Below are 12459 nucleotides of genomic sequence, written 5' to 3' on the forward strand. Positions count from 1 at the left end.
GGTGGCCGGGACCTCTTTGGTGTGACCCCAGCCCCCCCATCCGAATGACGACGTCCGGCGCCTCCTGCAGCGCAGATCTAACTAATTGCTCGCACGCGTGGAGGGGCACCGTAACGCGTTTCCCCACCAGCAGGTTTCTGGTGGCCCAGATGGCATCCTTGATATGGTTGAGGGTGAGCCAGAGCGAGGTAAATTGCTGTGATGTTAGCTCCTTCAAGCCCTGACCCACCCCCAGGATGGCGAGCCTGTATCCCACCTGGGCCCGACCCGCCGGCAGGCACGGGAAAACCAGGGGGCTGGTCTTGGCCCACAGGTCCCGCGCAGCACCGCACTCCCAGAGCAGATGTTGGACGGTCTCCGGGGAACCACATCCGGACCGTGGGCAGGTGGGGTTTTTGGCCATGCCTCTGGAGTGCATGACCGCCCTGACCGGGAGGATCTCATGAGCCACCATCCACGACAAGTCCTTGAGCCTGTTCTGGAGAGCTGGGTGGGCTGCGTTCCTCCAAACGTCTTTGGCCTCACCTAGTGTGAGGCCTGGAACTGGACTCACCGATTCTCGATCCTGCACAAGAGAGACAAGAGACTTGTGGTTAGTTAAAATAGTGGCATCATTTGTTTCTAAAAGGTATTTCTTTAAAAATGTCTTAATAAAAAGATGTTCTTTTGACAAATTAAAAGACACTGGACTTTTAAGATCAATGGGTAAAATTTTCAAGCTTCTTAGGTATGACCCCATCCAGAATCGGGTCATGGCTGCTGTCTTGTGTTCTCTGGATGGGGTCAGTGCATACTGGATGTGGAGGGCGGCAAAGCGGCTGCCTAAAAACAGGTGGGGGTCTGGGAGGCCTTTCCCGCCATTCTCTTTTTTCTTTTTGACGACCTCCCTCTTGAGTCTTTCCCACTTGGACCCCCACAGGAAATAAAATACCGCCCTCTCCAACTTGGCTAGGAATCGTCTTGGGGGACTAAAAACAGAACAGACAAGTAAAATCAGTGGTAAAATCACAGCTTTAAAAATTAAAATCTTGCCTTCATACGTCAGTTGTCTTAGTCCCCAAAAGCCCAGTCTTTGCCTAACTTTCCCTAACATGTCAGTCCAGTTACCCTGTCCTCCACCCTCCCTGTCAAATTTCACACCTAAAATTTTCAAATTATTATCTTTAAAATCCAAATCTAGTCCGCCTTTGTCAACGTTCCCCCACGGCCCGAAGAGCAGGGCCTCGGACTTACTCCTGTTAAGCTTGGCGCCCGAGGCCCGACCGTACCAGTCAGTCAAGTCCATTGCTCTTCGTACCGATAAAAGGTCAGTCGCTAAAAGGGTCACGTCGTCCATATATAAAACACAGGTCGCCGTCAGTCCACCAGTTCCTGGGATGTCTAGTCCTTTAATCCATTTATCCCTTCTCAAGATTTGTGCCAGTGGCTCAATACAAGCCACGTACAGAAGGGGAGATAAGGGACACCCCTGACGGACACCGCTGCGGATATTTACAGCTTTGGTAAGATGCCCATTTACAAGAATTTTGCTGCCTAAGTCCTCATACAGCAGTCCCACCCAAGCTAGAAACCTCTCAGAAAAGCCCATTTTTTGCAGTACCTGAAGGAGGTACTGGTGCGAAACTCGATCAAATGCTTTTTCGAAGTCTAAATTTAGGACTACAAGCCGAATGTTTCTGTCTCTCGCATAACAGATGGCGTCTCTGATCAGTATTAGGCTGTCCGTGATCTTCCTGCCGGGCACAGCGCAAGCTTGATCCAGGTGGATTACGTCCTCTAAAACGGTCGACATGCGTGTAGCTAAAATTTTACTAAAAAGTTTACAATCATAATTTAAAAGAGTGATTGGTCGCCAGTTTCTTAAGTCAGTCTTGTCTCCTTTTTTGTACAGTAGTGTAACTATCCCTACTCTAAAGCTGTCTGGAAGTCTGTCAAGAGTCTCAAATTCTTTAAAAACTGTAAGTAAGTCGTGTGCTAAAATGTCCCAGAAAGTCAGGTAAAACTCAAAGGGGAGTCCGTCCATGCCCGGTGACTTCCCCTTCTTAAAACCCTTTACAGCTTTTGTCAACTCTAAAAGATTAAAATCCTGGGATAAAAGCACATTTGGACTCTTAACTTTTTTATCTAAAACCCCTAAAACGTCCTCTAAGGTGCCATTGTGTACCTCTTTAGTGTCATATAAATTACTGTAAAAACTTTCAATTTCCCCTAAAATCCGGTCAGTTGTGTTTACTTCCTCCCCTCTAAAAGTTTTTAAAGCATTAATGGACCCTCCCCGAGCTATTGTCTTTTTAAAAAAATATCTGGTACACTTCTCTCCTTCCTCTAACTCCCTTTCTTTACATCTTAAAATGACACCTTTGCTCTTTATTTCAGACAGATCTGACATTTCTTTCTTTACTTCTTTTATTTCATTTGTAAAATCCAATCCATTGTTTAAAAGGTTAAAATATCTCTGCAGTCTTTTTTGCAACCCCATCATGCGTCTTTTTTCTTTATTCTTTTTTTCTCTCCCAATTTGTTTAAAAAACCGTCCTGTCCTATGTTTCACCATCTCCCACCACTGTGCACGTGAGTCATAAAAGTCCTGGAGGGTCTGCCATTGGCTGAACTGCTCCCTATACTCTTTTACCACTTCCTCGTCTTCTAACAGGGAACAGTTCAGCTTCCACAGCCCTCCCCCTGCAGTCACACCCGTGGGAAGTGAAAGAGTGCAAGACAGCATCATGTGATCGGAAAAAAAGAGGGGGGTCAATGTAGCATCGGTCGGCGGGAGGTCCCTTGTAAAAACATAGTCAATTCGAGAGGCTCTGGCACCGTCACCACTGAACCAGGTGAAGCCCTCCTCTCTTTGATGCATTGTTTTAAAACAGTCGACTAACTTAAAATCTTTGACTATATTTTGTAATAAAACCGATGTCTTGTCTACCTTAAAATCATCTCCTACCCTCTTTCTGTCATTTTTTGATAAAACACAATTAAAATCCCCTGCTACCACTAGGGGAGCCCTGCCTAGCATGTGGGGTTGCGAGTCTTCTAAAAGCTCATACCTGTTATTTTTTTCTGTAAAACCATACATATTTAAAATATTAAGATCCTTACCTAAAAAAGTCAGATTTGCTAAAATTGCCCGCCCGTCCCTCACCACAGTGCTGCCCTTCACCAAAAGGTTGGGATTTTTGATTAAAATAGCAACACCGTCATTTTTGTTAAAATTGGACCCACTCCAAATGGAAAATCCTGGGGTCCAAATCTCCTCCCACTTCCTGTAATTTGTTAAAAAAGGCAAACCACATTCTTGCAATAAAAACACATCTGACTTAAAAGTTTTTAAAAAGGATAACACACTCTGTGCTCGCAGAGTAGACCTCACACTTCTCACATTGATTGTAGAGATAGTGAGGGCCATGAGCAGTATGGTTAAAAATACAAGCATTAATAGAAGAATAAAACCAAAAGACTGCAGAAAGTTACATTAAAATCATGTTATGTCATGTATCACTTGCTTCTCCTTTTCCCCAGAAAAACTGGGATCAGGAGGGCAAATGCTCGTCACCTTGGAGTCCACAGAGAGGGCCTCTTGTGGATCCTTCGGCGACGATGTTATTAGCTTAACGTGCAAAAAGGAGACTTCATTGGGAGAATCTGCGGGCCACACACGGTCTAGATCTACCAAGGAGGTACTATCTAGCCGGAGCGATGCCCGCAGCCTTTTCTCCTCTGTTTGAAGCAGAGGAGATCTCGCAGACCTTTTTTGCACCTGAGCATTGGGAAGTGAACCCTCGGATTCACCCCCACTATCCACCACGCTAACCTCCGATACGGTGTAGAGCGAGGAAGCCGTTACATCCTCCTCCTCTATTTTGTTTTCGCTTATCTCTTGTTGGGGAACGGCTTCCTCACTCTGTTTGCTGTTAAAACTTGGCTCCGCCCCTATGGCCGCCCCACTTCCTTCCTCCTGCCCACTCCCTGAGGCTGGCTGGGAAATAGAATTTCCCGCCAAAACCTCAGGGACCGCCTCCTCCTTCCTTTGCTCTTTTGTTTGTTCCACATGTGGGGCGGCCATTTTGTTACCTTTCAATTTGTTGGCAAAACTTTTAGGGCAATCTCTGTAGAGATGGTTAGTTTCACCACAAAGATTACACCTTCTGCCAATGGTACATTCTTCAAAAGTATGACCAATTCCTCTACACTTCCCACATGTTAATTCATTGCATGCATCGGCTAAATGCCCCATTCTCCCACACTTTCTGCACAATTTAGGCATTCCTTGATAGTGAATGTAGCCTCTGTTCTCTCCCAACACAATCATTGAAGGTAGGTGTTTCAGGCCCTGGTAGCCCCCGGCGTCTTCCCATTGTTTAATGGGAATTCGCCAGGAGCAATTCCAGATGCCGTCTTCATCTAACACTTTGACTGGTTGCCCCCGAACAGTGCAAAATCTACCCAACCAGACACAAATGTCTTCTCCATTCACAGTTTCATTAAACATCCTGACAATCACGGTTTTAAGTGAATTGTCAGAAAGTTTTTCCACAGTAAACATTGAAAACTGGGCTTTGCATGCATCAAACCTTTGCCAGAATTCAGTTAACAGGGAAGCGCTTTTGAAACTTAAATCAAAACCTTTGTTCAGGGGGAGAGTTACCAAGCAGTTCAAGTCATCAGGTTTAAAATTGAGGGTTTTCTGGATCAGCTTCCTGGAGAAGTCAAGACGTGACAACCCCAGGAGCTTACCATTCACCTCTTTAAATAAAAACCGCACGCTGTGGTGCCTCCGCATGCCGGCACGGGCAGCCGACATGGTGGAGGCACCAACAGCCTAAAACTTAAAACAATAAATAAATAAATAAATAAATAGATAAAAAAGGTCTTACCTTAAAACCGAACCGGAATAAAAGCAGCTGGATCAATGTACCTCTCAAAAGTTTGAGGCTCAAGTCACGGAAGGACCCGAGCCGGAAAAACCTCCAAGAGGCGATCGCTGTCTCTACCTTGGGACCAGACACTTGATCTTAGCCAAAAGGCCGAGAAGCGGTTGCTCGAGAGATACGAAACAGTCTAGGACCGGTCTGTGTGAGGAGGGTTTTCTTTTTTCTCCTCAATTCTTCAAATAGTCTCCAATATTTGACGGACGACTTAGTTCACAGCAGTTGTCCTGGAGGCAAAGTTGTTCGGAATGAGGAGTTCTATCATGTGGTATGAAAACATTGTGCACGTGTGAAACGTCACGTGATATTCAGCCACCCATGTTGTGTTTTTTTCTGTTTACAGCGCCACCAAGTGGCCAGTCGCCGCATTCCTCTTCACGTGACCACGGGCTGAGCCCGTACACAGGTGTACCGAGTTGGGTGCAATTGTCTCATTCCGTTGGAGAGTTATAGCCGTTTAAGTAAAGCCCGCCTCGCCCACCCCCAACGTTTTGGCGTACCGTCGCCAACGTGGATGGAAATTCCAACTGTTTCCCGATCCCTGTTGGCAGTCAGACTCCAGAGAATCTTTCTGCACCGGTTTGGGTCAGATCGGGCAAAAAACCTAGGACTAGTGTGCAAAAGTAGGTTTTTCAGAAAATCCAAAATACCCGAAAATCTCGCCAGCGCGACCACCCAATCCGAGGCATGCATCTTGTTCGGCTCGAGCCAAGGAAGAGACAGCGATCGCCTCTTGGAGGTTTTTCCGGCTCGGGTCCTTCCGTGACTTGAGCCTCAAACTTTTGAGAGGTACATTGATCCAGCTGCTTTTATTCCGGTTCGGTTTTAAGGTAAGACCTTTTTATCTATTTATTTATTTATTTATTTATTGTTTTAAGTTTTAGGCTGTTGGTGCCTCCACCATGTCGGCTGCTCGTGCCGGCATGCGGAGGCACCACAGCGTGCGGTTTTTATTTAAAGAGGTGAATGGTAAGCTCCTGGGGTTGTCACGTCTTGACTTCTCCAGGAAGCTGATCCAGAAAACCCTCAATTTTAAACCTGATGACTTGAACTGCTTGGTAACTCTCCCCCTGAACAAAGGTTTTGATTTAAGTTTCAAAAGCGCTTCCCTGTTAACTGAATTCTGGCAAAGGTTTGATGCATGCAAAGCCCAGTTTTCAATGTTTACTGTGGAAAAACTTTCTGACAATTCACTTAAAACCGTGATTGTCAGGATGTTTAATGAAACTGTGAATGGAGAAGACATTTGTGTCTGGTTGGGTAGATTTTGCACTGTTCGGGGGCAACCAGTCAAAGTGTTAGATGAAGACGGCATCTGGAATTGCTCCTGGCGAATTCCCATTAAACAATGGGAAGACGCCGGGGGCTACCAGGGCCTGAAACACCTACCTTCAATGATTGTGTTGGGAGAGAACAGAGGCTACATTCACTATCAAGGAATGCCTAAATTGTGCAGAAAGTGTGGGAGAATGGGGCATTTAGCCGATGCATGCAATGAATTAACATGTGGGAAGTGTAGAGGAATTGGTCATACTTTTGAAGAATGTACCATTGGCAGAAGGTGTAATCTTTGTGGTGAAACTAACCATCTCTACAGAGATTGCCCTAAAAGTTTTGCCAACAAATTGAAAGGTAACAAAATGGCCGCCCCACATGTGGAACAAACAAAAGAGCAAAGGAAGGAGGAGGCGGTCCCTGAGGTTTTGGCGGGAAATTCTATTTCCCAGCCAGCCTCAGGGAGTGGGCAGGAGGAAGGAAGTGGGGCGGCCATAGGGGCGGAGCCAAGTTTTAACAGCAAACAGAGTGAGGAAGCCGTTCCCCAACAAGAGATAAGCGAAAACAAAATAGAGGAGGAGGATGTAACGGCTTCCTCGCTCTACACCGTATCGGAGGTTAGCGTGGTGGATAGTGGGGGTGAATCCGAGGGTTCACTTCCCAATGCTCAGGTGCAAAAAAGGTCTGCGAGATCTCCTCTGCTTCAAACAGAGGAGAAAAGGCTGCGGGCATCGCTCCGGCTAGATAGTACCTCCTTGGTAGATCTAGACCGTGTGTGGCCCGCAGATTCTCCCAATGAAGTCTCCTTTTTGCACGTTAAGCTAATAACATCGTCGCCGAAGGATCCACAAGAGGCCCTCTCTGTGGACTCCAAGGTGACGAGCATTTGCCCTCCTGATCCCAGTTTTTCTGGGGAAAAGGAGAAGCAAGTGATACATGACATAACATGATTTTAATGTAACTTTCTGCAGTCTTTTGGTTTTATTCTTCTATTAATGCTTGTATTTTTAACCATACTGCTCATGGCCCTCACTATCTCTACAATCAATGTGAGAAGTGTGAGGTCTACTCTGCGAGCACAGAGTGTGTTATCCTTTTTAAAAACTTTTAAGTCAGATGTGTTTTTATTGCAAGAATGTGGTTTGCCTTTTTTAACAAATTACAGGAAGTGGGAGGAGATTTGGACCCCAGGATTTTCCATTTGGAGTGGGTCCAATTTTAACAAAAATGACGGTGTTGCTATTTTAATCAAAAATCCCAACCTTTTGGTGAAGGGCAGCACTGTGGTGAGGGACGGGCGGGCAATTTTAGCAAATCTGACTTTTTTAGGTAAGGATCTTAATATTTTAAATATGTATGGTTTTACAGAAAAAAATAACAGGTATGAGCTTTTAGAAGACTCGCAACCCCACATGCTAGGCAGGGCTCCCCTAGTGGTAGCAGGGGATTTTAATTGTGTTTTATCAAAAAATGACAGAAAGAGGGTAGGAGATGATTTTAAGGTAGACAAGACATCGGTTTTATTACAAAATATAGTCAAAGATTTTAAGTTAGTCGACTGTTTTAAAACAATGCATCAAAGAGAGGAGGGCTTCACCTGGTTCAGTGGTGACGGTGCCAGAGCCTCTCGAATTGACTATGTTTTTACAAGGGACCTCCCGCCGACCGATGCTACATTGACCCCCCTCTTTTTTTCCGATCACATGATGCTGTCTTGCACTCTTTCACTTCCCACGGGTGTGACTGCAGGGGGAGGGCTGTGGAAGCTGAACTGTTCCCTGTTAGAGGACGAGGAAGTGGTAAAAGAGTATAGGGAGCAGTTCAGCCAATGGCAGACCCTCCAGGACTTTTATGACTCACGTGCACAGTGGTGGGAGATGGTGAAACAAAGGACAGGACGGTTTTTTAAACAAATTGGGAGAGAAAAAAAGAATAAAGAAAAAAGACGCATGATGGGGTTGCAAAAAAGACTGCAGAGATATTTTAACCTTTTAAACAATGGATTGGATTTTACAAATGAAATAAAAGAAGTAAAGAAAGAAATGTCAGATCTGTCTGAAATAAAGAGCAAAGGTGTCATTTTAAGATGTAAAGAAAGGGAGTTAGAGGAAGGAGAGAAGTGTACCAGATATTTTTTTAAAAAGACAATAGCTCGGGGAGGGTCCATTAATGCTTTAAAAACTTTTAGAGGGGAGGAAGTAAACACAACTGACCGGATTTTAGGGGAAATTGAAAGTTTTTACAGTAATTTATATGACACTAAAGAGGTACACAATGGCACCTTAGAGGACGTTTTAGGGGTTTTAGATAAAAAAGTTAAGAGTCCAAATGTGCTTTTATCCCAGGATTTTAATCTTTTAGAGTTGACAAAAGCTGTAAAGGGTTTTAAGAAGGGGAAGTCACCGGGCATGGACGGACTCCCCTTTGAGTTTTACCTGACTTTCTGGGACATTTTAGCACACGACTTACTTACAGTTTTTAAAGAATTTGAGACTCTTGACAGACTTCCAGACAGCTTTAGAGTAGGGATAGTTACACTACTGTACAAAAAAGGAGACAAGACTGACTTAAGAAACTGGCGACCAATCACTCTTTTAAATTATGATTGTAAACTTTTTAGTAAAATTTTAGCTACACGCATGTCGACCGTTTTAGAGGACGTAATCCACCTGGATCAAGCTTGCGCTGTGCCCGGCAGGAAGATCACGGACAGCCTAATACTGATCAGAGACGCCATCTGTTATGCGAGAGACAGAAACATTCGGCTTGTAGTCCTAAATTTAGACTTCGAAAAAGCATTTGATCGAGTTTCGCACCAGTACCTCCTTCAGGTACTGCAAAAAATGGGCTTTTCTGAGAGGTTTCTAGCTTGGGTGGGACTGCTGTATGAGGACTTAGGCAGCAAAATTCTTGTAAATGGGCATCTTACCAAAGCTGTAAATATCCGCAGCGGTGTCCGTCAGGGGTGTCCCTTATCTCCCCTTCTGTACGTGGCTTGTATTGAGCCACTGGCACAAATCTTGAGAAGGGATAAATGGATTAAAGGGCTAGACATCCCAGGAACTGGTGGACTGACGGCGACCTGTGTTTTATATATGGACGACGTGACCCTTTTAGCGACTGACCTTTTATCGGTACGAAGAGCAATGGACTTGACTGACTGGTACGGTCGGGCCTCGGGCGCCAAGCTTAACAGGAGTAAGTCCGAGGCCCTGCTCTTCGGGCCGTGGGGGAACGTTGACAAAGGCGGACTAGATTTGGATTTTAAAGATAATAATTTGAAAATTTTAGGTGTGAAATTTGACAGGGAGGGTGGAGGACAGGGTAACTGGACTGACATGTTAGGGAAAGTTAGGCAAAGACTGGGCTTTTGGGGACTAAGACAACTGACGTATGAAGGCAAGATTTTAATTTTTAAAGCTGTGATTTTACCACTGATTTTACTTGTCTGTTCTGTTTTTAGTCCCCCAAGACGATTCCTAGCCAAGTTGGAGAGGGCGGTATTTTATTTCCTGTGGGGGTCCAAGTGGGAAAGACTCAAGAGGGAGGTCGTCAAAAAGAAAAAAGAGAATGGCGGGAAAGGCCTCCCAGACCCCCACCTGTTTTTAGGCAGCCGCTTTGCCGCCCTCCACATCCAGTATGCACTGACCCCATCCAGAGAACACAAGACAGCAGCCATGACCCGATTCTGGATGGGGTCATACTTAAGATCTTTGAAAATTTTACCCGTTGATCTTAAATGTCCAGTGTCTTTTAACCTGTCAAAAGAACATCTTTTTATTAAGAATTTTTTAAAGAAATACCTTTTAGAAACGAATGATGCCACTGTTTTAACTAACCACAAGTCTCTTGTCTCTCTTGTGCAGGATCGAGAATCGGTGAGTCCAGTTCCAGGCCTCACACTAGGTGAGGCCAAAGACGTTTGGAGGAACGCAGCCCACCCAGCTCTCCAGAACAGGCTTAAGGACTTGTCGTGGATGGTGGCCCATGAGATCCTCCCGGTCAGGGCGGTTATGCACTCCAGAGGCATGGCCAAAAACCCCACCTGCCCACGGTCCGGATGTGGTTCCCCGGAGACCGTCTACCATCTGCTCTGGGAGTGCGGTGCTGCGCGGGACCTGTGGGCCAAGACCAGCCCCCTGGTTTTCCCGTGCCTGCCGGCGGGTCGGGCCCAGGTGGGATACAGGCTCGCCATCCTGGGGGTGGGTCAGGGCTTGAAGGAGCTAACATCACAGCAATTTACCTCGCTCTGGCTCACCCTCAACCATATCAAGGATGCCATCTGGGCCACCAGAAACCTGCTGGTGGGGAAACGCGTTACGGTGCCCCTCCACGCGTGCGAGCAATTAGTTAGATCTGCGCTGCAGGAGGCGCCGGATGTCGTTATTCGGATGGGGGGGCTGGGGTCACACCAAAGAGGTCCCGGCCACCCCCGACCCTGGCCGCCCGTAGATGCACCCTCACCACACCGGCTACGGGAACAGCGGGCCAGCGGGCCGGAGGAGAGGGGATCTCCGCTGGGCGCTGGAAGCGAGGAGTCCGGGGCCTGTTCTGGAGACCTGGAGTGAATGGACATTCTTGATAGGGACTCACCCTCGATCCTGTACAAGAGATGTTTTATGTGGCATAATTTATTGTTTTATTGTTTTTTATCTGACATGTTTTATTGTTTTATTCCTATTATTTAAACCATTTACCTTTCTTTTAAAACATACATGGACTTTTTACACAACACACAAACACAAGAAACTTTTAACAGTAAATAATGTGTCCCTTTTAATATGTGTAAAAATGTGATCTAAAAGAAAAAATGTACATGCAAATGGAAATAATGGAATGACACTGTGACAATAAAACTTTTCGAAAGAAAAAAAATCTGTTCTTATCAGTTTAATATCTGATACGTGCCCTACCCGGGCACCACATATTAAATTGATTTTTGGTCCTGGGAGATGGAATAGGGGCTTGCTCCGTCCACTCCACGCATCGACCCGGTATTGCAGTACTTCTGGGAACGGTGCACCCTCCTAACGTGTTCAATGAAAGAAATGTAGTGGTCTTGTGTGGCAGAAGGTGATAATGGAGCTAGTGTGAGTGGGTGTTGTAGGTGATCATGTGCTATACTAGCCTGGGTAGAATTGTGGTGTAAAAACAAGACAAAAAGGAACCCCTGTTCCTCTGTCGGTTTAACATCTGATCCGTCCACTATTCGGGGACGGCGCATTATGTACATTTATGGCTCATGGAGCCGGATGCGGAGCGTGCAAAAAAAAAAAAAAAGCCCCTTTTTTGACTGGCAAACCGCTGGTGAGGATTGGGGAGAGGGACAGGGTGCTTCTGACTGAAGGCCTGGGAATTCATACTTACCTGGCAGGGGAGACACCATGATCAGGAAGGTGGTTCACCCAGGGCGAGGCTCGGCCATTGCACTCTGGGTTGTGCTGACCCCTGCGAATTCCCCAAATGTGGGAATCTCGACTGCATAATTTATGGTAGTGGGGGACTGCGTTCGCGCTCTCCCCTGGACAACACTGGTTAAAAGGGCAGATTGTTAAAGCTCCACTTGAGGTTCTTTTGTTTTGTTTTTTTTCTCCACTTCTTCAATATCCAGAGGCAGTCCAGAGAGTTGAACTGCGGCGGTTGCTCGAGAGATACGAAACAGTCTAGGACCGGTCTGTGTGAGGAGGGTTTTCTTTTTTCTCCTCAATTCTTCAAATAGTCTCCCATATTTGACGGACGACTTAGTTCACAGCAGTTGTCCTGGAGGCAAAGTTGTTCGGAATGAGGAGTTCTATCATGTGGTATGAAAACATTGTGCACGTGTGAAACGTCACGTGATATACAGCCACCCATGTTGTGTTTTTTTCTGTTTACAGCGCCACCAAGTGGCCAGTCGCCGCATTCCTCTTCACGTGACCACGGGCTGAGCCCGTACACAGGTGTACCGAGTTGGGTGCAATTGTCTCATTCCGTTGGAGAGTTATAGCCGTTCAAGTAAAGCCCGCCTCGCCCACCCCCAACGTTTTGGCGTACCGTCGCCAACGTGGATGGAAATTCCAACTGTTTCCCGATCCCTGTTGGCAGTCAGACTCCAGAGAATCTTTCTGCACCGGTTTGGGTCAGATCGGGCAAAAAACCTAGGACTAGTGTGCAAAAGTAGGTTTTTCAGAAAATCCAAAATACCCGAAAATCTCGCCAGCGCGACCACCCAATCCGAGGCATGCATCTTGTTCGGCTCGAGCCAAGGATTCCG

The 12459-nt window shown here is 46.1% G+C and overlaps 1 non-coding gene and 1 pseudogene across 1 annotated transcript; both read left to right on the forward strand.

Annotated features, from left to right (window-relative positions):
* The first annotated feature begins 11058 nt into the window (after positions 1–11058).
* On the forward strand, positions 11059–11234 carry LOC148996572 (U2 spliceosomal RNA; annotated as a pseudogene).
* Positions 11235–11565: 331 nt separating this feature from the next.
* On the forward strand, positions 11566–11730 carry LOC148996573 (U1 spliceosomal RNA). Its single transcript, XR_016150386.1, has one exon. It is a non-coding gene; the product is annotated as a U1 spliceosomal RNA (small nuclear RNA).
* The last annotated feature ends 729 nt before the right edge of the window (positions 11731–12459 follow it).

This window comes from Pimephales promelas, chromosome 2 (genome assembly GCF_988280905.1).
Source record: "Pimephales promelas chromosome 2, fPimPro1.hap1.1, whole genome shotgun sequence".
NCBI lineage: Eukaryota > Metazoa > Chordata > Actinopteri > Cypriniformes > Leuciscidae > Pimephales > Pimephales promelas.